This window comes from Lichenostomus cassidix, chromosome Z (assembly GCF_008360975.1).
Source record: "Lichenostomus cassidix isolate B80296 chromosome Z, HeHo_3.0, whole genome shotgun sequence".
NCBI classification, from domain to species: Eukaryota; Metazoa; Chordata; class Aves; order Passeriformes; family Meliphagidae; genus Lichenostomus; species Lichenostomus cassidix.
In genome coordinates, this window is record NC_139511.1 from 992,474 (window position 1) to 1,018,363 (window position 25,890).

General features: G+C 40.0%; 1 protein-coding gene across 4 annotated transcripts in view; it reads right to left on the reverse strand.

Annotated features, from left to right (window-relative positions):
- Positions 1-25,890, reverse strand: part of SSBP2 (single stranded DNA binding protein 2) — a 131,932-nt gene that overhangs the window by 69,594 nt on the left and 36,448 nt on the right. The gene's annotated exons all lie outside the window — the stretch shown is intronic.

The following is a 25,890-nucleotide window of genomic DNA, read 5'->3' on the forward strand; positions in this document are numbered from 1 at the left end:
TCAGTACAAAATCCTTGTAAATTCTGAACTTAGGCATGTAAGGAGAAGTCTGGATGTGAGCCTGGCCAAGATTTCATCTCCTGATTTTGTGCTAAAATCTACTTTGAGTGAAGAACTTGTAGGTGGATGTTACAAACCACATTAAAGTACAGTACAAGCACATGGACAGATGGACACGTCAGAACCTGAAAATGTTACCATTTCAGTAGGACTAAAACTAAATTAATTATATGTTACACCCTTATTTTGTTGTCACTTGTAAATATTAGGCAAAACTGAATTAATAATAATTCACAGTACTAAATATTTTTTCTGGCAACAGATGTAAATATGTAGATTATTAAGGCCTTACTATTCAGATTCTCCTAGTAGATAAACCAGACTATTCATTATTAATTGTTAGTAACCAAATAAACAACTCATGCTTTGAAATATGTCATTTACTGAGATACCAGAAGTCAGTCTTCTTTATGGCTGGGGCTTTAAAGGAGGAGGGGGTCAGCAATTTTAGAAGAAGGAAAACTTTTACCTCTGTCAGAATTACATTCCTTTTTATTCATGACACCTTACAGCTTGGGAAAACACTGAGTATTTTCTCTACTCTGCTCATTTTAAAGTTATTTTCTAACTAAAAACTCAAGAAACTGTCACAGCTCTTGGACCCCAAGCCTGTCTGTGACCAAAGGAGGTCAAGCACAAGATGACCTGGGCAAACCGCTTCATGGAACACTGGGAAACACAGGGAAGGTGAAAGTTATTTGTACATTTATGGGCATTGTAGGAGAGTTATCAATAAAATTTTACAATTTCATGAAGGTCTCAGCAGTGAAGGAACAGAACATCACTGGTGAGGAAACAAGATGTCCCTCAAAGGGAGAAAATTTATCAGGTGCTAACTGGTAAATGGATAACACATCTACAAATTAACAGAATGTATTTTTTAATCAGACTGTGGCAGAATAAATATATAATAATAAAAAGTTACTATGAGACCATGAAAGCAAACATAAATCTAAAATTTTATGGAATTTTGGTAAAGCACAGGAAAACACAGTCTGCCTCTCTCCTTAAAGTTCAAAAAAAAGCTAAAGATGCTCATGCCTGTGTTCCCACACCACAGTATTTTGTAACACCATTGTGCAACATGGTCATAGGCTCTTATGACCAAAATAGCTCCAGACAAATTCCTAGCAAACAGAACTGTAAATATTGTTGTGCTCCTTTTGACTTTGATCAGGCTGCACTGTGTTACCCTGGCTGAAAAGCTGCCCCAGAACATTAATGTCAAACTCTGGTTCCAGCAGCACACAACAGAGGGAAAAACAGGAGAAATCTACGGTGAAGTGGTTTTTTGAAATTCGACCAAAGTTAGTACTCAAATTAAATTGTTTCCACCAATATGTATATATAATGCTAATAATGTATGTTCTTTAATATTTAAGACCATTAAAAAATATTGGACATGGCAAAATCCACTTCCCCCATTTTACAGGACAGCAAAAAAAAGGTACAGCAGGTTTGGGGGAAGATGTTTACAGGGCAGGACAATGGCAAGGAGGTGCAGGCAGGGAACCCCAGAGCTCCCAGCCCCACATTCAACCCTTTTTATCACATTATCTCTTTGAGAGACCCAGCTCCATGTTGTAGTCATGCCTGGATGTAACTGCAGCAGACCTGTGTGTAGGATTGTTTATTATTTTTAAGGTCCCAGGAAACTTCTGCATGGTTTCAAAGACCCAAGAAAACAAAACGCTTGAAGAAAGGTGGAAAGGAAGTGGGGAAAGAAAAGGAAAAGGCAATCCTGTTCAAACATTTTCTTGACATCTCATTTCATCCACAAGGCAAGGAGGTGACATCTGGTCGTCTTTCCCTGACCACTTGTGGCACAGGTTAGGAGAAGGTACTTGAGAACAAAATGGTTTTTTCTAATGCCCACCCAGAGCACTGGAACATTCCATGTCAGCTAGAGGCACTTAAGAGCTGTGAGGGTTGAAAATCGAGAAAATATCCTTGAATTTCAATATAAATCTATGATGTTGTCTTCTAAAATAAACTATTACAGCTTGATGCGATGCCAGTAACTAACTGATTCTGTGTTAAATATAAGTATTTTAAGGATCTTTAAGGAAGGCTTCCTTGGAGTTCAAGAGCTAGGGATCCACAGGGACAACAACCTGGCAAGGAAGGCAGGAGAACAAGGAGCAGGCCCCTGCTGGACAAAATAAAGGGACAGCAGCGAATGCATGGGCAGTGAAAAAGGAGAGCTGGCCTGGGAAGAGTCTGGAGATGAAGGTGGGCTGTGCAGGGATGGGGTGAGGAAGGACAAGGCAAAGCTGGAGCTGAACCTGGCAAGGGACACAGAATCACAGCAAAGGCTTCTACAGGCCTGCCAGACAGAAAGAGGTGCCAAGCCACTCTGTGGGATTTTGGAAATGTCCTGGCAGTCAGGTGAAGTCCCAGGAGACTGGAAAAAGAGAAACATTGTCCCCTTCTTTTAAAAGGGTGGCAAGGAACACCCACCCTGTCAGCCTGGCCTCTGTGCCCAGGAAGATCCTGGAACAGCCCCTCCTGGGAGCCCTGCTGAGGCAGGGGGAGGACAGGAGCTGATTTGGGGCACACAGCATGGCCTCACCAAGGGCACGTCCTGCCTGACCAGCCCCGTGGCTTCTCTGATGGGGTGACTCCATCCGTGGGCAGCGGAAGGGCAGACAAAATAAACTCATTTATCTGGATTTCTGTAAAGCCTCTGCCACAGGCCCCCACGACATCCTGTTCTCCCCACTGGAGAGATGGATTTCCCCGTTAGGTGGATTAGGAATTGGTTGGATGGGCACGTCCAGAGGGTGGTGGTCAAAGGCTGAGTCTCAGGGGACATCAGTGACCAGTGGTGTCCCTCAGGGTCAGCTGGCACCAGTGTGGTTCAACACGTCCATCAGTGACACAGACAGAGGCATCAGGCACCCTCAGCAGGGTGGCAGGGGACACCAAGCTGAGGGACAGTGACACCCCTGAGGGATGGGGCATCCAGAGGGACCTGGACACACCCCAGGAGTGTCCCATGGGAATCTCAGGAGGTTCAACAAGGCCAGGGGCTGCTGCTGAGCAGCAGAGGGTGCCCAGAGAAGCTGTGGCTGCCCCTGGATCCCTGGCAGTGTCCAAGGCCAGGCTGGACACTGGGGCTTGGAGCAGCCTGGGACAGTGGAAGGTGTCCCTGGATGGAATTGGATGGGCTTTTAGTCCCTTCCCACCCAAACCACTTTGGGCTTTTAGTCCCTTCCCACCCAAACCACTTTGTGTGTGATTCTGTGATTCTATTCTACATAACAACAGAAAATAAACTCTAATGAATCAGCTATTTGTTTCTCAACGACAGGACACAGAACACAAAATTATGCCTGCTTATGTTCTTCTCGAGAAAATAACTCAACCAAACACTAAAATTACTGTACAATGGGTAAAGCAACAGCAAAAATTCCTGCCATAAAATGCTGGTGAGCAAATATAGTAGAGCTTGTACTGAATTACAATTTCCCATAAATGATGCACATATCAATACTCAGAGATATTTTCTTTCTCTTCACTCTCACTGCACCACCTAACCTTTATTCTGGAAAAGACTCAGTCTTGAAGACACTGGCTGCAGTTGCCTTAAATATTACTTTATACAAGGGGTTTTTTTCATTAATACTACCTTAAAGAAAAACAAAAAAAGTCTTTCCACTGACTAGAAATCTCACTATTCATTTTCCATTGAAAGCCAGCTGCAAGTATCAAATAAAAAAGAGTATTTTAAAATGCAAAAATGTCTTAAAATAAGGGCATTTTCATATGAAAACAGAATGATCAGACACTACTTTGGATAGTGAAGAAAAGCCTGGGCACTGCTACACAGGAGTAACTACATCATGGAATGAGTGAGAATATTACTGTATTTTTATAAAAGATAGGTTTCAAGAGGCATCAACTGTTGGCACAAGCAACTCATCAGTGAAGGGGTTAAACGCAAAACTGTCACAGTAAAGCTATAAAATTTGTTTTCCTACATTAAAAATGAATCTCATGCTCAGGCTATTTAGTGGTGCTCTGGTTCAGAACCTTTCACGCCTCCTGTGAGCTCAGGCTGTGTGCTGAAGAGCTTCCCAGAGTGTGCACAATGCAACTCGAGCCCTGAGCACACTGCAGCCCTCCCACATTAATAATTTAATGAGCTGAGCCACCACCAGCAACAGGCACTGCACACAGAGCTTCGAGAACATTAACCTCCTCCCTCACCAGTCAAAATCCAATTACCCACCCAGCCTACAAGCATCACAATTACTCTTCATTTTCTTTTTTTTTAAATCATCATCTAATATTATAAATCTAGCTCATTGTGCAATTATTTCCCATAACAAATGTACCATTTGAAATAATTGTTCTGAATCCTTTCTGGAAAGCAATCCCAAACCAAAGCTGGTTCTGTATGGCCCAAAAAGCACTTTCATCATGAGAGTAGAGGCAAGGGGTTGGAAGGAAGAAAACCTCTAGTGATTGCAGTGACCATTATTGCACGCAGAAGCCAGATGAGGCCCTAACACATATTTTTCATTCTGACTATATGAAATTTTCCATACTGATTCCCACCCTGTTTATTATGCAAGCCTTAAACAAGCTTTTTTTCCCTGTGTTATCATAAATAATTTGAAACTGAGAGATATGGGTTGTTTTTTTTTATAACTAAGGAGAGAGCTTCCTCAAATCCCAGTTTCAGAAATACTTCTTGCAAAAATAAAGTGGAAAAAAAAATCCCACTAATACAACATGAGAATATTAAATAGAAGAGGTTTGTGTCAGAAAATCTGGTTAGTTTGAGCCCTGGATTTATACATCAGGTGAAAAATTAAGCAGTGTTTTTTACAGATGGTATGTTTTGTCAAACTCAAAAAGAATTCTTTTCTGCATATATTAATTTATATAGCAATTATATAAATGTAGATTGTTTATATATAAGCAGAACTGCACATTTCAGTGGTAGGAGTGCAAACCAAACACTCCACTCAGCTCTAGGAATACTGGAATTTTTCAAGGACAATTTTAAGAAATGTGTAAGATGCTGAACCACACAAGTTCTGAACCGAACATTTATGATACTCAACACCCACTTTGCAACAGAGATTGTTTGAAATTATTCCATCTGTGGATATAGGCACTCAAATACATGAAAATCTTTGATCATAAAGGGCTCACCAGCCTTACTGGAGCATCACAAGATCCAATAGCCAGAGGTTACAGTTATATTGTTAAAATTGAGGATTATTCAGCCCTTAAGTGCTGTTTCAAAGAAGTCAGGGTTATTAAACACAGAACCCACTCACCAAAAGAGGTTGTGGGCTTATTGCTGCCTGGCAGGTGTTCAGGTAAGGCTTTTTTTAAAGTTACATTCCTACCCACTTGGAGAAGAAAATTATCTGCTGTGTCCAGAGCCCCATTTTCCCTGCTTCTTTCCTCCTTTTGCCCTGGGGAGAATGGAGATGCTGGGACAGCTGTGACCCTGGTGGCACCAGGGTGGCAGAGCATCCTCCCTAATGCCCTGCCTGCCACAGAATCCAGCCTCTCCTCTGTGCTTACACCTGCTCTGACACTGCAGCATTCTTGGGGTTGGTCCTCTTTTTGAAGAACAGACCCTTTACCTTCCAAGCTGTTTTTAATAAACTTAGAAAATTTGTTTAGTTTGCTTTCCCCTTCTCATTTTCCTTTGAACACTCCTTGCTGAAATTTACATTCCTTACTATTTACCTCACAAAAATATTTCAGACTTCCCTGTGTTTTTCCTTGAAGATCATTTTTCACTTTAGTGGTTGAGCAGCCCATCCTACCTGTCCTTGCTGTTGTGGAACACTGACCTCTAAGAAACTGCTGGTTCCTTCTCAGACCATGCCTCTACTTGATCTTTTCTTTTTAACTTTTGACCTCAGTGTCTCCCTGACTAACTGTTTGATTTTACTGATTTTACTTCCTCTAAAGTTTAGTCTCCTCTGTGTTGTCTTTGGGTTCTCTGTCTCCCCCTAGGATGTTGAATCTAATTATACCGCAACTATTATTAAATTGGTGACTCAGCCATTCCACCTGAAATTAACTTCAGTTAGGTATTTAATATTAAATTGAGAATAATGCTGGCTCTCCAATGAACTGTCATGGAGACGCTGTTTGATGTGCTGAAAAAAAACATACCTGAAATTTTGTGCTAGTCATCCACTTCAATCCTGACTAACCAAAGTCCTCCGTTACTGTAACAATTTAGACAAGATTGCACAGACTCTCCATCCCTCTCTGTTGGCACACCAGTGTCCTTTCCTTGGCTCATATCTGAATTATGCAGTTTATTTAGCTTCTTTCACTCGGGAATGAAAATCTGAGGGGCTTTAAATCTGCAAGCTGACAGTGGCTGTGTGAAGAAATAAGTGAAACTTAAGTAAAAAAAAAATGGCTTGAGCTACAGACTGACTGCCACCCATCACTTCCACACACAAATACACACCACATCTGAAAATATGGTCCAAAACCTCTATTCTCTATATAACCTTTGTCGGCAGATGCTAATAAATTTCAAAAGTTTTAAGGCTTTTTTTAACTTGCAATGAGCTCCCCATGTCTTTTATCACCTACCATTTGCACTTTGATTAAAAGACTAAGGCAAATCAGAGTTTGATTTGGGGGGACTTTGGATAAGGAAAAAGAAAGAGATAATTCTTACTAGAGATAATTTATGCTTTAAACAGAGACAAGAGATCTGAGAAAAACACAGTTATGCCCAGTTTACAGATCAGAACCTGAGGGAAAGAAATTAAGTTGTCCTCATTCAGAATTCTGCCTCAAAGGTGGGCATTTTCCTCAGTCCTCCCCACTTGACTCCCATGTGGATATAAAGATATATAAATAACTAAAAGGTCATCCTTTCCTTTCCATTGAAAAGGAAGGAATAAAAGGAAATCACTGGAAGTCCTCCCTCTACCTCTGAACCAGCTGATGGAAAAGGAGTTCATCAAAATACACAAGTCCTGAAAACCACACTCAACAACTTCTGAGTGCTCTCTTTTATGGCTTTTAACATTTGCTGTTTTGCCATTTCAACAACTTAGTGAAACTCTTATACCCAGACTACTTGAAAAGACCAGGAACAACATTCACTGTCTGTGTTTACTGTCTGAACTTATTTCCACATTCTTTGATTAAATAAATGTTGTAAGTGCAATCATACCTGTTCTTTATTCTGTGTGCTGCCTGACAAATATAATTTCTGCAATATATAGAGCACAGTGATTCTGATACTTAAAAGTCTAAGGGTGAATTATGAAAGGAATCAGTCACACACACTGAGGAGACTGACTTTGAAACTGGAAAATTCTGTGTCATTGGCAATGCCAGGAATAGCTTCCCAGAGGACTTCATAAATTCCTGTATAATGTGGCTTTGCCACTGCTTTTTCTTCTGTGGCAGAACAATAATTAGAATTATATTAGAATAAACAGAAGTTTATTTCCCTTTCCAGTGTAGGGACAGAAAACTTTTGTTACTACTCAGGTGGGTCTCTCCTTTGGTGAGGAAAGAGACAGAAAGCAATGCCTACACAGTAGGAAAATCTAAAAATGTCTCATCTAAAATACATGGATAATAAGGTATTATCTGAGATCTAATCTTCCAGAGCTGAATCTCTGGGAGAGAGTTTACTTTCAAGGTGTGCCATGGCTAACTAAAGAGGTTAAAGCTATGTTCAAAAATCTTATCTACCTTTTTTATCATTATCACTACCATTATTATTATTATTATTATTTAAAAGTTTGGATTTTCTATTATTCCATTGTCCCTATTTTATTCAGACAAGCTCTTCCAAATCTGCATAGAGAGGGCAATGGCTCTTTTTTTAAACGATGCTGAGTGGAAAATATTTTCTCCTTTGTTTATTCTATTTTTCCTGTGCTGTACATGAGGATGAACATCCAGAGTATTAAAATAACTCAATCATTGTTTTAAAAAACAAACATGTGCACCCGAGGGGAATAATCCTTCCTGAATTTCTTCCTCAGATCTATCCAGATCCAATTCTGAGAACTCTTTTTCTCTTACAGATGAGAGAAGAAGAGATGCACATGCTCTTTCTTCTTCATGTTTAAGGCTTTCCTTTTAATTTTTCTTTGATATTTTGAATTGCTTGAGGAGCTTCAACTATAAACTTTAAAAAACAGGCTTTTCCAACTTCTCTTTTCTAAGCAAGGGGGATTAGCCTTCCTGCCAATATCCCAGCTGGAAAGGATGGAAATCAAATTAATGTTAAGGTTTTGTGGAACCTCTCAGAAGTTTAGGATGCACTGAAGTTGCACTTGAGGGACATTAGAGATATTGGTTGGTTAGAGGTTTGCACCCTTGGGAGGTAAGAGGTCACTCCACTTCCTGTACATGGAATAGGTATAAAAGTGGCAGAATTGGTACAAAAGTGGCAGGCAAAGACTCAGAGGAAAAGAAAAAGGAGAAAACCAGTTTGTCCCTCTCCAGACAGAGCAATGGAGCTGATTCATGACCAGGGCACTTAACGCTGCAAAGAATGAACTGAGAGAAGACTGTTGAATGCAAATGCAATCAATTTCAGGGAAAAAAACCTAATACATTTAAGAATATCCTTTGTATTCTATAACGTATTTAAGGACACTAAGAAGACTTCCTTGAGAAATTAGATGACTTGACAACATTAAGAAAAGTTGCTAAATCATGAACACATATCAATGTAAAATTCCAAATCAATTCCATTACCATATTTGAACCCACAGCACATATCAGTGAATTGGTAAGCAAGTTCCTCAAAAAACATATGGAGGAACAGCTAAAATTCTCAAGTTACATTGCTATTTGGGAATTCAGTTATTTTTTTCTAAATACATACTAATATAATGGGGCACATCTTTGACTCCTCTGATCTATTTTAATTCAGCTTCCTGGTTTAAACATTTTCCATGTACAGTCTTTGGTCATAAGGTTTTATTCACTCTCCAGCCTAAGCTGTGGCTGCCCCTGGATCCCTGCAGGTGTTCCAGGCCAGGTTGGACACTGGGGCTTGGAGCAGCCTGGGACAGTGCAAGGTGTCCCTGCCAGGGCAGGGGTGGCACTGGATGGCTTTAAGGTCCTTTCCAACCCAAACCATTCTGGGATTCTGTGATTCTAAGGAGCTGCAAATTAAACTCCAAAAATCTCCCTTTGAGGAGATTGAGGGTTTTTTTCCCCATTTACCACCTATGTCATAATCACTTACACGGTGTGAATTTTTGCAACAGAAGTACAAATATCTGGAAAAATACATCCTTTTCTGCAAAAACCGAAAATGGTGTCTACTCCTCTGGTTTAAACACAAACAGAGCTATCTTATTACTTACAACTATGTCCAATGGTTTTGGCCTTGCTATTGGCTAATTTGGTAATTGATACATATGAAGGAAAGAGAGCAAAATTAACATTTTTTAAAGACTGGTCTGAGGGAAGGCTGAGGTGTCTGTACAAGGCTTGTGCCCCTGGTCCAGAGGGGCAGCAGCCCAGAGGCTGATGTGGAACAGATCCTATTTAGATGGGAAATACTGGGAAAAGAGGTTGTTCAAGATCTGCAAGCCAAGATATCCTCATGTCATGTTAAGACTGGAATTACTTTTTGCTTTGGCAAATATAAAGAAGAGTACATTGCACTGAACTGAATATATTCTTCTTAATTACTCTAAGCAGGACTGTTTCTGAAGAAATCCCTAATTGGTCTCCCAAGACAAGGCAAAGATTGTTATGTCAGATAAATACTCTGAATATTTCAGCTACCAGAACATCCAGGTCTATAAACAGAAGGACACAGAGAAACAAGACAAATCAGGGAAAGAAAGAGAAAATATTGACCACCACATAGACAGCAGACAAACCGTATTAAAAATATTGAAAATAAATCAATAAAGAACCCATAACCAAAACACCAAAGCCCCGTTTAAGGATCAGTCTGAAAAATGGGAACAAATAAAACCTGAGGATATTAAGAGCTTCTCTTCAACAGAAAGCAAAAGCACAAACTGGAATGGTGGTTTGAAAGTCTAGGCAGGAAGGGCAAAATTAGTATTATAGAAGGTTATTAACTTTTGATTAGTAACTGGTAACAGTAGTGTGATCTCTGAAGCACAGAATCAACAACCAGCAGCAGAAAGTGCAAGGAAAGTGAGCAGCAAGGTAGAGGCAGGATTTCCACAGAGGTGCTCTGGGTGGGATTGCTCTGGGTGGGACAGCAACCCCACATTTTTCTGAGGGCCAGAGAAAAGCACAATTCCATAGTCAGTGTATTAGTCAAGCACAGAGACAGTAATTTTAGCTCTGCAGAAAGACTGGAATGAACATACATACATATATATGTGAGTGGGAAATACCTGCAGATCCCAAAGCATTCCTGGCTATGGTAAGAACAAGGGAAAGAAGATAACAAGTTTAAAAGCCCAAGGGCCAAGCAGTCAAAGAAGAAAACAGGAATCCTAATTATCAAATTTCCTTCAAAAGGAATGGTGCAAGAGAAAAGCAAGGATTTTGATTTGGAGAAAATAAAATTTTGAAGATGTGAATAGGTAGAGTTATGAAGACAGTAGCTGTGTTTGTGTTTGGAACTGACCAAAGAGCTAATATACCCAGAGGAAAAGGGGCAGAAATATAAGAGAGGTAAAACAATGAGGAAAAGTCACTGCAGGAAACACAAGGAGCATCAGGCAAGTCAGGAGATGAACACACAGCCAAGCCATCAATGGCACTGAAGGAAGGATGGGCTGAATCAAGGCAAGAATGGATCAGATTTTTCACTTTAACAAAACAGGTGAAATCTGGGTTGGAGAAGATCCCACGAGCCTGTGGAGGAAAGGTACCCCAAACACACAGTGAGGGGTGAAAAGCTGATGACATACAGTGATGTGGCTCAGGGAAAAGGCAATCAAAATATTCTGTCTGTGTGTGTTCTTATAGCAAAGAAGGATTAAAGTTTAGTTATCAATCAGGGTTAATAGCAATTAATGAATAAGAGAAAGGTGAAGAACTATGCAAAGAATGCAAGAGAAGGAAGCTGAAAAACTGGAACAAGCAGCAGGAGAGCTGCAACCCCTCCCTGAACATGTGACGGAACAAAACTGAGCAGGGAGAGGGGAGAAGGCCAAGCAGAGGAGGGGAAAGGTCACCCTGTGTGTTCCTGTGCTCTGATTTTATGATCTGTAACACATCATTGAGACTGCACAGTGAGAGGGATGGGAGGGCGACAGCCAAGAGCTCAGCAGGGATCCAGAGCCAGGGGAGAGCCGGCGGAGCTGCTGGGGGCTGTGGAGCTGTGGAGCTGCTCGGCGCAAGGATGGCAGAGCTGGAAGAGGAGAGGAGCTGATCTGTGTCCAGAGGAAGCGGGGCTGGCCGCAGGATTTCCGCAGGGATCCGGCGCGGCCGCAGCCGCCAGGGAGGAAGCGGATGCTGGGAGCCTGCCAGGGACAGCAGTTGGTAGAGGGGGAAAAAGAGAGAGGACAGCACAGTTTACCCAAGAGCTCTGTTCAAATATGTGGTTAGAGGAGGACAAACCCAGGAGTCAGAGCAAACAGGGTGAGGACCTGCAGTGTTTGCTCCTGCAGAGCTGCTCCGGCTGGGGATTTCACGTCTTGCTGTCAGACGGCGCTGGGGGGAAAGCAAACGATGGATGTGCAAGCAGAAAACCGCAGTGTTAATTACCTTAAGATATCAATTATCTCCAGAAAATCTCCCCTTTGATCTGGGGAATCCCGGTTTCTCAGTGGCATAGAGCATAAAGATGCAGAACTGGAGGCTCGTGAGCTGTTCCCACATGTCTGAGCCATCATGATCTAGGAATGGTTTTGATCCCACACTCAGTACCACAAGTTCTCAACAGGAACAGTGAATTTTCCATCTTCAGTTTCACATACCAGCAGGTCAACATTTAAGCAGTTCCTGTTCCCATCCACCACACAGTTGCAGGCTTAAATACCCTCCTCCTACTCCTCCTTCAGTCTCTATGAGGAGCAGCAATATAAAACAAATTCTGAACATGTGATTGCTTTCAACACGAGTGCTGCTGAAAGATATGGGCCTGACATTATTTCACCAATTGAAAAATGAAATTAGGGACAGTTCTGCTGTGAGACATGGGGATTATAATGCCTGCATTCATCAGCTATGATTACATACGTGTGTTTACACATCTTGCAGACATAATTCCAGTTTCACTGCAGTGCAATCCAGCAAACAGTGCTGTCTTTATTGGGGAAAAAAATAATAATAATTTTTTTTAAATTAGGAAAAAGTTCTCTAAAAGTACCTCCAAAAATTACTTTTTTCAATAATCACATGGAAAATTCAACTTCAGGTGCAGAAACACTGATTTTTTGTGAAGGAGACTACTTTTGTGAAGGAGACTCCTGTATAAAGTATTATCTTGGGCCTTGATCAATTACTCTGGGAGTTTAAATCGCAGGTTTTTTAAAAGTACTCCAGATCCTGAAACAATCTTGCAGTTGACTCTCCACATCTCCAATACAGTGGCACTGGAGATGCACACTTAAAAATCAGGACCTGACTGTTTAGGTCCCTGTTTTTTCCCCAGTCCTCTTGAAATTCCCAAGAACTTTGCTACAGTACAGGAAATCAGATTTTGCTGGAGAGCAATGAATTTACAAATTTTTATGTATTAGACTTCGTGCTGGGAACACTGTTTGAGGACATGTGCAGACACAGTGCAACTTAATAAGAAAAAAGGGGTTTTATACTAATCAGCAAATGAAAGCTTGGTTCCAGTACACAGTACAAAAGTAACACAGCACATGAATTACTCAACACAATTCAGCATTGCTCTTTGCATCTAAAAAAATAAGAGTACTACAGTGAGTGACACAGCGTGTGCTGATTGCATATCTTCAGAAATAAAAGGGAAAGAAAACCCCACTGGAAAAACTGAAATAGAGAAAAGAATGTCAGCTACTTTAAGCTGCAGATTTAACTTTCTGGATATAATGATGAATTGATTAATTCTGGGGGTGCTGCTTATTTACAAAGCTACCAGAATGACCACAGATACCAACAATATTGGTTGGTTTTGACCAATACCGAGCACAGAAATGATAATAAAAACATTTTCCATAGTTGGACATGGATATAGGGCCCATTTCTACATTTCTTCCATTCCATAACAAGTTTTGACTGCAGCAGCTGCTCCAGTACAAAAAACCCTCAACAATATTAAGCTACAAACTGCTGAGGAACAGAGAATACAGCACTGCTTGGATCCCCAAAGAGAACATTAGAAACCAAGTAACTGGAAACGAGACTTGAACCAATTCTATGGTTCATCAAACATCTGCAATAATATTTGATTCTAGTGCAGTTACAGGGAGTCCATCTGAATGTCTGTCAGGCTGGGATTAAAAATTTAAGCTGAGGCCTTGACTTGTCAGGAATTCATGTTGTTAAGGAAAAAAAAAAAAGAGGAACATCTTTTAAAAGCAAAATCACTGATCAGTGGAGGATCCCCACCACAATGGTGACAAGGGGTGAGAAAAGGAGGAGAAAATGTGTGCATTTTGTCAAGGCTAATAGCCAGTTTTAAGTCTGACATTTTGGCATGCTTGAAAGCAACACTGGAGACTTTTTTTTACTGTTTTTATAAAGATACAAGTGGTTTGTTACATCACTAAACTGTATGATGGAATATCTGCCTGCACACAGCAATGCTGGCGTAAAATAAAACCATCAACTAACTTGCCTTAAAACAGCCTCAGAGAAGTCAGGATTAAGCTATCAGACAAAGGGACATAAAGCACAGGTCCAGAATGGTGAATTATGGAAGGAAAACACAGGTAAAAGAAGAATCTGCGCCTTGGCTTATTAACTGCAGGCAAACACAGAGAAAGGGGTTCAGAGTCGTCACCCCATCTGCATGAATATTATTTAAGTTTAAATAAATCAAAAGAATAAATTTTAAATTAAGAATAATTAAAAAATAGTAGTTTAAATAAGTTTAGTTTAAAGTTTCTCCTGATCTGCAGTGGAAGTCATGATGTTTCAGCAGTTCATGGGAATGGGGGAAGGGGAAACCAAATGCAACTCCCATAACTTGTGCCTATTTGTTAAATTAGAATTACAGCTGAATTCTGGCAATTTGTGCAAAACCAGTTAACCAGTATGGAAATACTTTTTTATTGAGCAGCCAAATGCTCATCAGAGTTTGTGAGCCACAGCACGACAAGGAGCAGTAAGTTCAAAACCTCCTTCTCTTTTATACCAAGGAAATACACCCAAATGCAAGGAGCGCTTGAATTTCAGATAAAATTGCGGTGAAAACTTGAGGAGGCTCTAGGACACATCTTTTGTGTCATGAAAAGACCTTGTAAGAAACTCTTGAATTTTTAATTCTCTAGAAATTAATACTTTTGCAGATTTCCAAGTTTTGTTTACTACGTGTTGGTCCCTTGAAAACAAGACAACTCACAAATGGCACTTCAAAAACATTGCCCTGTTACTGTTTTTCCCTTTGTACCTCACTAAACTTCAGTCTGTTTCATGACCAGCTCTATTAATTATAATAATTTACAAAGAGTCTAGAACACCAAGTATTTCAGCACTACTCCTACCCTTATGTAATTTTTGAACCAGCACCAGTAAAGGTTTGCCAAGCCTTTGTATTTCCATGGAAGTCACACTTTAGGATAAACAACTCCAACACTATTTTGTGTTTCGGGGCACCTGAAGTTTCCCTGAAGACAACCAGAGGAACCAAACGTCACCACAACATCCAAAAAATATTAAGAGATAATAAAATAAAGATTAGAAACCCCAGGGTAAAACAGAGCACCAAGCAATGGCACAAGAGTTAAAATGTTCAGAAAGTGTGTTTTCCACAAGACAAAAATGGACATATTCTATTTCTGCAGCTCCAACTGCTCCATGGTTTGCTTATTCAGCAAAAGTGCAACACAGAAATTACTACCAAAAAAAGACAATTCTCACTTACAGAATTCTTCTCCTGTTTAGGCAACGGTTGTGCAGAACTGCTGACAACACCACAAACAATAATTCAGTTTCTGCTACCAGCAGGGCAGTATCTCAACAACTGCAGCATTTTCCAGGCCCTGTTTAATAAAGCTGGAACACATTTCCTGAGGTGGCTTCTAGTCACTAATAAATCTGGTATGCAAATGCATGGTTATTTCTTGCAGTATTTCCCTCGACCTCAATCTGAAATTCTGAAAACGGTGAGCAATCTAAAAGAAGGACAGGGATTCGAATTACTGCCTTTTACTGCAACTTTTCTAAACCAAGAAGTTGCTGACAAAGCCAGGATATACCACCTCTTTTATGTGACTGGTTTACAGAGTTTGGTTAATCATGTATCAAAAAAAAGGCCTCTTTGCTAAGGAAAGAGATTATTACTGCAGATAAGTACTCTAACTCAGCCTCTTGAACAGGCAGCCTGATTTATGGCAGCTGGAGCACCTCTGGAGTTCATCTCACGTCAGGAACAGCTGCTGCAGAATCCACATTTTTATGTTGAAAAAATGAAAGAAAGAAGGAAAAAGAAATCCCAACCAGCAGGGTACTTACATTAACACGATCTGGTAGCCTAAATTTAAGCAGGCATAGTTGAGATTTAATTCATAATGTCAAAATCATCAGAACCCAAATTACTACCTGTTTCAGCTCCTGCTTTCTTTAAACGTATTTTTAAGGCACAGAGCAAACCCAGAGGTTTTACCACCTTTCAGACCTCAGCTTGATGTTAGTGACATTAACTGGGCCATTTCCAGTTGACACTATAATAAATCATCAACATTTTGCATTTGGGTGGTTGGCAAATTAAGAAGAAAGCAGAAAAATAAACATACCAAGGTGATAACTTTTTTCTTTTATTCACAGGCTGCTTGAATGTGAATAATACCCTGTTTGTTGAGGGCTTTCCAACCCACAGAAATAGAGACTAACTAAAAAATTGTCACTGACAAACACCACAAAGACTGAGGTGGGGTCAAAGAGACACTCGTGGAAGGATGTGAAGGTTCTGCACAAGGAAATTTGTGTCTCTACCTGGGATTTAAACACAACAAAGCTGAACACAGGTATTCAATTTTAAAAATACCTGTATAAAACCCTAATTCTGTCACCAGGTATATTGGGAGGTGTCTGAATGCCTTGGCAGCATCACAGAGACATCATGAAGGGGTACCTTGGACAGACAATTCTGCTCCAACTACTGAAGTTTAGGAAAACTTAAAGCAACCGAAAATAGGCTTTAAAAGGAATCTTAAACTACAAATTCCCCTTTGTAAATTACCCATATTGCACAAAAATGGAAAGTTACATGTGTCTGTGTGTTTTAGTGGCAACAGAAAAAAGTAGATTTATTAATGTCAAATGTTCTGGAACTACCCCTATGGGGTGAAATGGCATCTAGTAAGAGGATAGAACATTAAAAACCTATTAAAACCCTCTTCTGCAACCACCCTCTTGGACACCTCAGCCTTCAATACCATTTTCTTGTGCTAATTTGGATTTCAGGAAAATGAATAGAAGCAATGTCAGCTTTACTGAGGGAATTTCTTTCTTTTGGTACCTAATTATTTTCCACCATTCACTCAGGTCATGTTTTCTAAATAATCAAGCTAAAAAAGATTATTTTTTAAATAATGAAATCTTGGTTCCTTGTACAATTTAAGAAACATGATTTAAGGAACAGAAGCTTCAACAAAACTCTCCACATACTATAGTGCTGCAGCAATAAATAACAATACCCATCTTGTTCCAGGAAGAAGAAAATCTGCACATTATCAGGGTAAGCCAGCGAGGATGTCAAGTAGCTATATTTTTTTCCTATTAAGAGGAAATCCAACACATGTTCTCCATACAGCGATGGGGGGAAAGCAGCTGGAGCAACACAAATAAAGCAATTGGCAATGGGAGTCACAAAACACCCTGCTGCTGCACACAGAGTAACACAGAACTATGAAAGTACAGGGGAAATAAACAAAATATTAAAAATTGAATGCTAGGATGGAGTAAAAAGCTTTCTGCAGTAATATCTAAGAGTTGGCCAGGAACGACCTTCAACACTTTTGTCCTTATGAACTGAAAATCTGAGATTTTCTTCACAATAGAGAAAACTGGAAAAGGGTCTCTTTGCCTCAAATACATAGAAAAAATCTACACGAAATAAATTGATAGTTTCAGTACTGAGAAATAACTCTGAAATTGAATGGTCAACAGGAGTGACCCACTGTACTTGTATTGTTTTGTATGACCCTGCTACTGCAAACATGTGTGACAATAATCAGAGTATTCACACAGAAAATGCTACTCGACCATGAAATTGTTTGCCAGACGAGGTCCAGAGTCCCTGATCCTGCTGTGGGACCTGTCCAGGCAGATCCCAACATCTGTGCAGAGCTGGGGTGAAGCCAACAGGGCTGTGCTCCACGGGGATTCACTGCCTGCTTTACAAATCTCACTGAAATCCTACTCATGTAAAACTGATTTATTAAGTGAAATGTCATACTTGACTGTATGCATATGCACAGTCTGTGCATTCTTCTGCCACTCTTTTAAAACAGAAAAGACATTAAAACTCACCTCAGGGGTTATATTATTCCCCTAATTATCCAATACTTAAGAACTTTGTACATTTCAGACTAAACTTTTAGGTTTTCAATATGAAAATTGGATCTGAAAGCAGAACTGCAAAAATGTTATCCAGATCCTTTACATCTCAGACCATAATATTTATTATACAGCTTATGGAGAACTTTGTCTTCCTCTTCCTGTATCAGAGAAAACCAGACAGGTCATGCACCCCTGCTGGTGTGAATTATGCACAGGACTACTTTCTTGGGTAAATGAGCCTCTGATGGGTTACAGACTGCTGCATCTGAATTTTGTTACAGGTATCCTCCCTAAGTGGCATAAATCCAGCCTGTGGATGATGCTGCGACAGCACTTTGGAAATGTTCATTTAAGTTAAGGAGGGGTCAAGATAAAACAGCCTACAGTGACAAAGTGCAATGCAGACTTTCACCTTAAGTCAAGCTGAATATTTTTTATTCTCCTTAATTATGCCACGACCTCCATTTTTCTCCAGGGGGGGAGAAAATGGAGAAAAAATGCTGTATTTTCCCTTTCTGTATGCATTGAAGGTTTACTATTTTCAGTGGTTATCATATTTGGAAGCAGAGATGTCAAAATAAGACTCAAGATTTCCAAGCTTCACTCTAAATGTATCCCAATCTGCAGATGTGCAGGTTTCTTTCTGTGCAGCCCGAGGACCCATGTTAGCAGCATTGCCTGCAACACCCAGGCACTAATTCTGCAGAAAATGCAGCAAGACCATTATGTGCTCCCTGTGACTCATGTTATGTAATGTGCATCTCATATTTAGAGCAGTGTTTGGATGTGACAGTTCCAGTCAGCCATGGATATCCACGTTCCCTCCAGAGGCCTCCCTGCCTTTTCCTCCTCATTACTTCACTTTTCACCACCTCTCATAAGGCATTTGTTGTTCAGCTGTTCTTATTAAGAGCCGCACGTCTCCTGTAATTTGTGATCTTCAGGATTCATCTTTCATCATATTAGAGAGCAGATGGAAGTTGTAAGTCCTTGGATTTTCCAGAAATGTGCTAAGCAAGTCTGAAATGAGTCACTTAGACGTATTAACGGAGCAGTCGAGCTGATAACAAAATCTGTGTTTGGCATATTGTGCAGAAATAAGACTCTCACTTTCACTTTTGCTTTTCATGAGACTAAAGAAGAATGCATTTAGGCAAAGTGCCTCCAGCCTAGGCAAGCAGAAAAAGGAAAATGCTTCCCCTCAGTGCAGCTGTGCAGAGAAAAACATGGCTACACACTGGGGGTGCAGCTCTGCCGAGCCCCAAAACTTCTACAACTTTTGAGGCAATGTCCAAGATCCAGAAGCTTTACACTTCTTTATATTGAATTATTAGTTTATTAAACACACCCCATGAAGTGTGTATTTGCATGAGTGCTTCCATTTGTAAAAGAGAAAATATCCTCTCTCCACTGAAACCTTGATTTTAAATTCACTCCAAATGATAAAGTTTAAAATTTAAACTGTAATACAGCTTTCACTATGGTAGCATAAATAATCCATTAGAGCAAATGAAAAAATTAAAATTTGAATGAGGAGAGTTCATTCAATTGCAAGACATTTTACACAGGATACATTTAACAACATTACTCTGAGAAATGGTGGAAGTTAACAGTTGTTCATCAGGACAACCACACGGGAAAAGAAATTGCAGTACCCTGGGACTTCCATTGAACTAGTCAGAAATTTCCTGTGGAGCCTTCTTCCAGGCAATGACACATGTCACAACTTCAGAGTAGAAGTGCCTGGGCTTTATTTTAATTATAAAGAAAGCCCTTGACTTCAGAACACAGAGAAACGATTCCATGGAGATTCCTATCATGAACTAAAGGATATAGTAAGTTAATAGTCTGTCTATCAATACCAAAAAAAAAAAAAAAAACCAACCCAAAAAACCACAAAACAACAACAACAACAAAAAAAAAAAACCCAAACAAACCCTTACAAACAGATTTTACCTGTGTTTTTAAAAGAACTAAACTACTCCAGAAGGCTGTGGAGCAGCCTGACCATTCCAGCCACTTCCCTTTTTCTTTCAGCCTCTGCCTCATCCTGTGAACTCCACATTATCTCTTCAACCACTGATTTCTGCCTTAACTTCCTGAGCCTTCACATCCCCCTCCTCCAAGCAAAAGAAAACCAGATTTTGTCCCATTTCATAAATTTCGCATGGTTCTGCATACAGTCTATATAAATCTTTTTAATACTCTGCTCTAAATAAATACTACTTTTCACAAAGAATGTTCCCCAAAGTCTCCCCTCATTAAAATGGCTGTTATCTCCCATTGTTTTCAATGAAAATGAAGCTAAAATGGTTGTTAGAAAAGAGGAAAAAGAAAGGAATGTGTCCACTGCCTCCCTTTGGGAACCATGAAAGAGAAGCTAAATTACCTTTAGGGAAATGGTGGTTCCTTATCCTGTCAGAGGCTTCCACTGAGCTCAAACTAATTAACCATTTTACTTCTACATTCCAAGGAAATTAAATATTCACTCAAAGAAGAGCCATTGAAATTTTGGGGAGGAAATGCTGCTCATTCTCTCTGAAACAAGTGGCTGAGTTCTCACATTAAAAGAGAAGTAAAGCACAAAATTACCTGGGAAATTAACTCTACAAAGAGAAAAATTATGTTGGCTGTAAGAAACAACACATTTCTGTATCAGAGCTTACAATTAACATTTGTGACACAGAGCACTTAAAATCCAAGCATTATATTTTCCACTAATTTATGGAAAGGAATGATGAAGGAGGATGGTATGAGAAGAACGAGCACATCTTTCCTCTTCGTGAAAATGTGAGAATGAGAATTCAACTGGGGGATTTCTTAGCAGGAAACAGGAAATTAATCCTGATTTTCCTGCAAGAGGAGTCTCTGCAATCCAAGGGAAATACCAATTTCTCAACTTCAAAAAACTTCTGATGAGCAAACAACGAGTTTCATACTGTTGGAGGTACAGTGCAATATTCTGATACACACCTGTGAACACCTGACACCAGTGCTGTTTGCAGACTTTGGGGGCTGAGCATGCTTTTAACTAATCCTTTCTGCACAACTGCATTCCAGAACAGCTACTGAGCAATAAAACTGAGGAGCTGAGAGATTGAAGCTCAGCTTGCCTGTGCAGATCCTTGTAAGACCCTCGGGTGGTGATCCCCACTGTCCTCCCCAAACCTCCCCATGAGCTCTAAAACGGTGCTCCTAACCAACAACAAGAATGATAAACATTTATCCAGTTTTCCACATTCACAGCATTTTTGGCTGCACACATGAGAAAGTCAAGGATGTACCACCTTTTGAGACACATTAAACAGTGTTCTGCACGAAATGTGGTTTGTTAATTGTTCATTGTTGTGCAGTCTTTAACCATATTTACCTAATGTGCTCAAATATGAAATTTCAAGGCAAATGCAAATTCCTTGGCTTTCTTCTGGCTTCCATATCTACGAATACATTTTACTGCAGATATACCTGAACAGCATGAGACACAATCTCCACAGAATGAAAAGAGCACTAAAGAAAGGCACTTCATTCAAAATTAAATATCAATGCTATTTACACAAAAGGAAAGGACACAGTTTTGACAGTGACTGTATGAGAGGAAAATGCTTTTCATTTCCATATTACCTATAAAAAGAATGCTATGTCCACTTAATAAATTTCTTCTATGTTTAAGAAATAACCTGTTCTCTACCTGGACACAGGGATGATCTACAGAGTAGAAAAATCAATTGTCCAAAGAACATATTCTGAAGGTGAAATCACTGACTTGGTGATGATCAGTAAACACACCTAAAGGGCCTTCCAGAACTTTGTGGAACTCAGGAAAGGAATTAACAGGTAGATCTGATCTGCAGCATTGCCTCTGGTACAAAAGCCCTGGAGCAAAGCAGGACAACTTGTCATCTCTTGCTCTTCCATGGGAGGATGAGGATAATGGGGAGCTTTCTCTTCTTAATTTCTGTTTTAAGCAGAAGGAGTCTAACATGCATTCTCCACAGAAACTGACAGCTGGAAACCAGACCTAGAATTTCATTTTCAGCAATAAACCTAGAAGCAAAAGCCGTCCTAGCTAGGCTGCCTGCAGGAGGTCACAGTAGAAAGAGATGGGTCATGCAAGAAAATCAAGACGGAAAACAAGTCCCTCCATCCCTGATACACAAAACACAGAGAAGGAGGACTGCAGTTTAATGAAAACAGAAACAAAACAGTCCTTGTGGGAGAACAGTCTCACACGATTTTCATGGTAATCTTTAGTCCAAAACAGATAAAAAATATTCATAACTCCCTAAATACTGAATACTGATAATGATTAATTAAGGGGGCTTGGGGCATTTAGGGCATGCAAGTACCTCTTAGATCTGCTGAAGGGAGATGGACTCAGAGAAAAAAGTGGTAATTTCTCTCCTCATAAAGCACAGCAATAAATGCAGAGACCCAGCTTTTCTGAAGAGACACACACAGAGATTGATCAGCCATCTCAAATGTCCAAACATGCTGCTCAATAACTTCTAGAAAAATTTGATTTCTGTAGTTCTGACCTTTAAAAGGAATAATCTGGACAGAACTGATGACAGCAATGTCTTTGGAACATTCTACAAGCCTCACATGGCCTGGGCTGTGTCACAGAGCTCAGCACTGAACTGTGCCAGCAGGGCAGAGGGGATCTGGTACCAGCTCATCAGGCTGCTCAGTGTCTGGGGCAAGGAATGTCTCTGATTTGTCACCCTGTACATTACCTGGAATTCTTCTGGGAGACAGAAACACAAAGCAGAGACCTTTGTCCATACCAGAAGTGATCTTTCCAAAAGCTGGGGAGAAGAACTAATCAAGCCTTACTGGAAAATTATCAATATTTTAATGCAGCTACATGTGAGAAATAGTAAATCCCTTCTTTGCACCAGCACCACATGGAAAAACTTCCATTGACAGGAGGGTGAAAGAACAGGAGCACAGGAACTTCTAGACAGTAAAGATATATTAACTGCTATGTACAGAAGTCATCTGGTAAGGAAGGACTTTTCAGGCACCACCCTTCAAACCCAGAGATGGGGATGAATGGCCAGGCCTGAGGAAGAGCTGAATGGTCATTTGTGGCCATCACAAGTAGTGGTGCTACTAAAAATCCAGTTTTGATTTCCCCTTTTTAACCCAGTTTTCAGCTTAGAAAGAAGTGGAAGAAGATGCAGGTTGGAACTTGTTTCTCTCAGCAGATGATCTCAAAATATAGAAAAATGAGCTCTTAACTAGAGAGGTGAATCGATCTCCTCAGGATACTGTGAAGAAACATAAACCATTCTACACTGAAGACTGAGTTTTGCTGCAGACTGTCCATATACATGATTCTTCATAAGACTTCAAAGCATCGAGTTTTCCTCCAGGAAAAGTAAAGTAACAGGTACCCGGAAAACAATGACAGGGATTTTTCTGCTGCAAATGAAGCTACTCCTACTGAAATGCCTGCAGTGTTAGCCTGGGAGAGCAAGCAACAGTTTTCTTTTCTGAGTCACCTGAAAAAATTTCCAATTCTACATCCTATATCTCAAAACTTCCAGGCCAGGACCTATCTCCCTGATCCAGCAAATGCATGCGTCTTTTCAGGCCTAAAAAAATTATATAAATGCACCTAATGAGTTCAGAACCTTGTTCATTCAGAAGAAAATATATCCAGTGGCAAATCTTGACAGAAAATAAAAGTACAATCCACTTCAAATACGGAGGAGATGCAAATACTTGACCTCAGGATGAGCAGGGAAAATCTTCTTTATGAAGCCAGAATAGGTCTTTGCTTTTCTATTTAGTGAATTTTTAGTAAGATGAGCATTGTAGTGCCACAAACAAAAACGCACTGTCTGAAAGTGGGGGCAGAAATCAAATGGCATTACTCCTACAATTGCAGTTAAGATAATGTAAAACTTTTAGGCAAACTGAAAAAACCTCAGTCTTTCTGTGTATTCATTTTATGAGTCAACCTGTGTGCTCCTGCCTGACTTGCAGCTATGTCGAGTGAGGCAGCAATATTTCCAAATCATTAAATCATCTGCAAGTGCTTTCCTCCTCCATCAAGCATTCCTAAGCTTTTCTCTCTCCACAAAAGCAAAGACAAGATTATTTCCTCTCCACACACAGCCCACTCAGCCACAGCTGCCATGTCTGCAGCAGCCAGACCACGCGCCCCTTCAGCAGGAATGGTTTTCCTTAGGTCAAGTGGAACACATGCCTAATAAAAAATTCTGAATTGCTCGTATGAATTAATAAACAAGCCTTCTGTGCTGTTTTGTACTTACAGTAACAGTTTTCAGATATGACAGCATAGCTACAAATGCTCCACTGCTTGACCTGCGACGTGGCAGCAGAGTTTGGATTTAGCAGCATCCCTGGCCTCAGGAGGAGCTGGAACCCAGCAGCAGCTTCTGAGGGTCCCCACTGACGGGGGGCATTTGCCCCCTCCTTGTCAATGGCAAGACACTACATGCATCAGGATTTCACTTAATAAATTCTCATCTTCCTCTGCTGTGCTTGGCTGTATCCTACAACCATTTTCTTGTTCTTTGACATGAGCTTACAATGTTCCCATCAAATACCTGACGCAAAATCCATGATGATTACTGTCCTAAGCAAAACTCTCGTGATAACAAGGAACACTGTGAGTCTTGTGAGGTTTAAATGACTTTATCCCAGCTGTGACAAAAACAATGCAAAGCCTGTCCTGCTGCCTTAAAATATTGAGAGAATGGGTTGTGCAAACACCAGATTAATTAATTTCTAAAATAAACCAAATTGTTTCTGAAATAAGCACACATCATGTCTTGATGTGCAAACAGAATCATACCATGATTTTATCTTTCCTTCATCAAACACAACTTTATACAATAACTTAAAACATTCAGACAATCACAGAATTGCAGGACACACAAAACTCACATTTTCTCACTTTTCTTGAATTATGACAATATACATCATAAATTAAGACAGAACTGACCAATAAGGCCATGTAATATTCCAAGACCTGTAGAAGTTAGAAATGCTAAAGGATGTTTCTAACTACTTTGATTCACATACTCAGATTCTTAGTATACCTTTAAATTGATCAGATAAACTCTCCCGAGCTTAAAGGTTTGTGGACTCCTTTTAGACTCCAAATACTTTATCACTGAAAATTTCCTCTTGATGATTTCGTTTCACAATTTTGTTTCACAACAATATTTACATTTTTCAGATTTTTGGCTTTTGTTACACACACTTTATTTTGAGAACACAATGTCCCCCACTGAAGTCACCTGTTGTGCTTTGGATCTCCCCAGATTTAAATCTTTAATGTCATTCCTCATGGTCTTGAACTATTCCTGTAAAACTATTGTTCCTTCAGTGGGGAATTAAACCTTCCTGTAATAACAAGGATTCAAAATACTAAGTAGCTAATACTAATAGCTAAGTGTGCTATTTTTCCAACAACTCTATATTTAAAACAGATTAGGCCAAAATGACCACAGCTATTGTACTTGCAAGAGATACTTCATTTTTAATTTGAGGAATGTGCCTTATTAAGTTGGCTGACCTTAACAACTCTGTGGGTACAAAATGTTCTTAAAACTTTGTTCCTCTGTGGTAATTATTTCTTTCATTAATTCTGTTTAGTCATCAGCATAGCCTGGACATGACTGTGCAACATTGTCCAAGCTCCTAAACCAATCACCCTCACAATTTAACCACCCCTGCAGGGTGTTAAAGAGACAATGGTGAAAGAGGCTGAACAGCCCTAACTGTGCTGATGGTGCATTCACAGTGTAAGCTGTTGTTTACTGCAAATAAGGCACGATCACCACAGGCTCACACATTGTAGGATGCCATTACCAGGTTCTGGCAGCAGAAAATGGAAAATGGTCACTTTGCTTAATCATTTCTGTTGTTCCTGATCTGTGTTTTTAAGACACAGTGCTAGGGCAGTCTGATTTCAGTTTTATCCGCAGAATTTTTTTTTTGGCAGTAAGTAGACAGTATTTGTGAGACAGACCTGGAAAAGACTCAAGGAAAGAGGTATCACAGTTGTATTGTGAGAATTACTCTCACTCAAGACTCTCCCTGTTGTGTTTTGAACTAAATCTCAAAAGCAGCAACACTGTCATGAAACTTCTGCCCTTTACTCCTCCTGTTCTCTTGGACGAGATGATTTTGCATTTAACTTATTCTATGATGCTTGATTGTTTATTAGGATGAAAAATACTT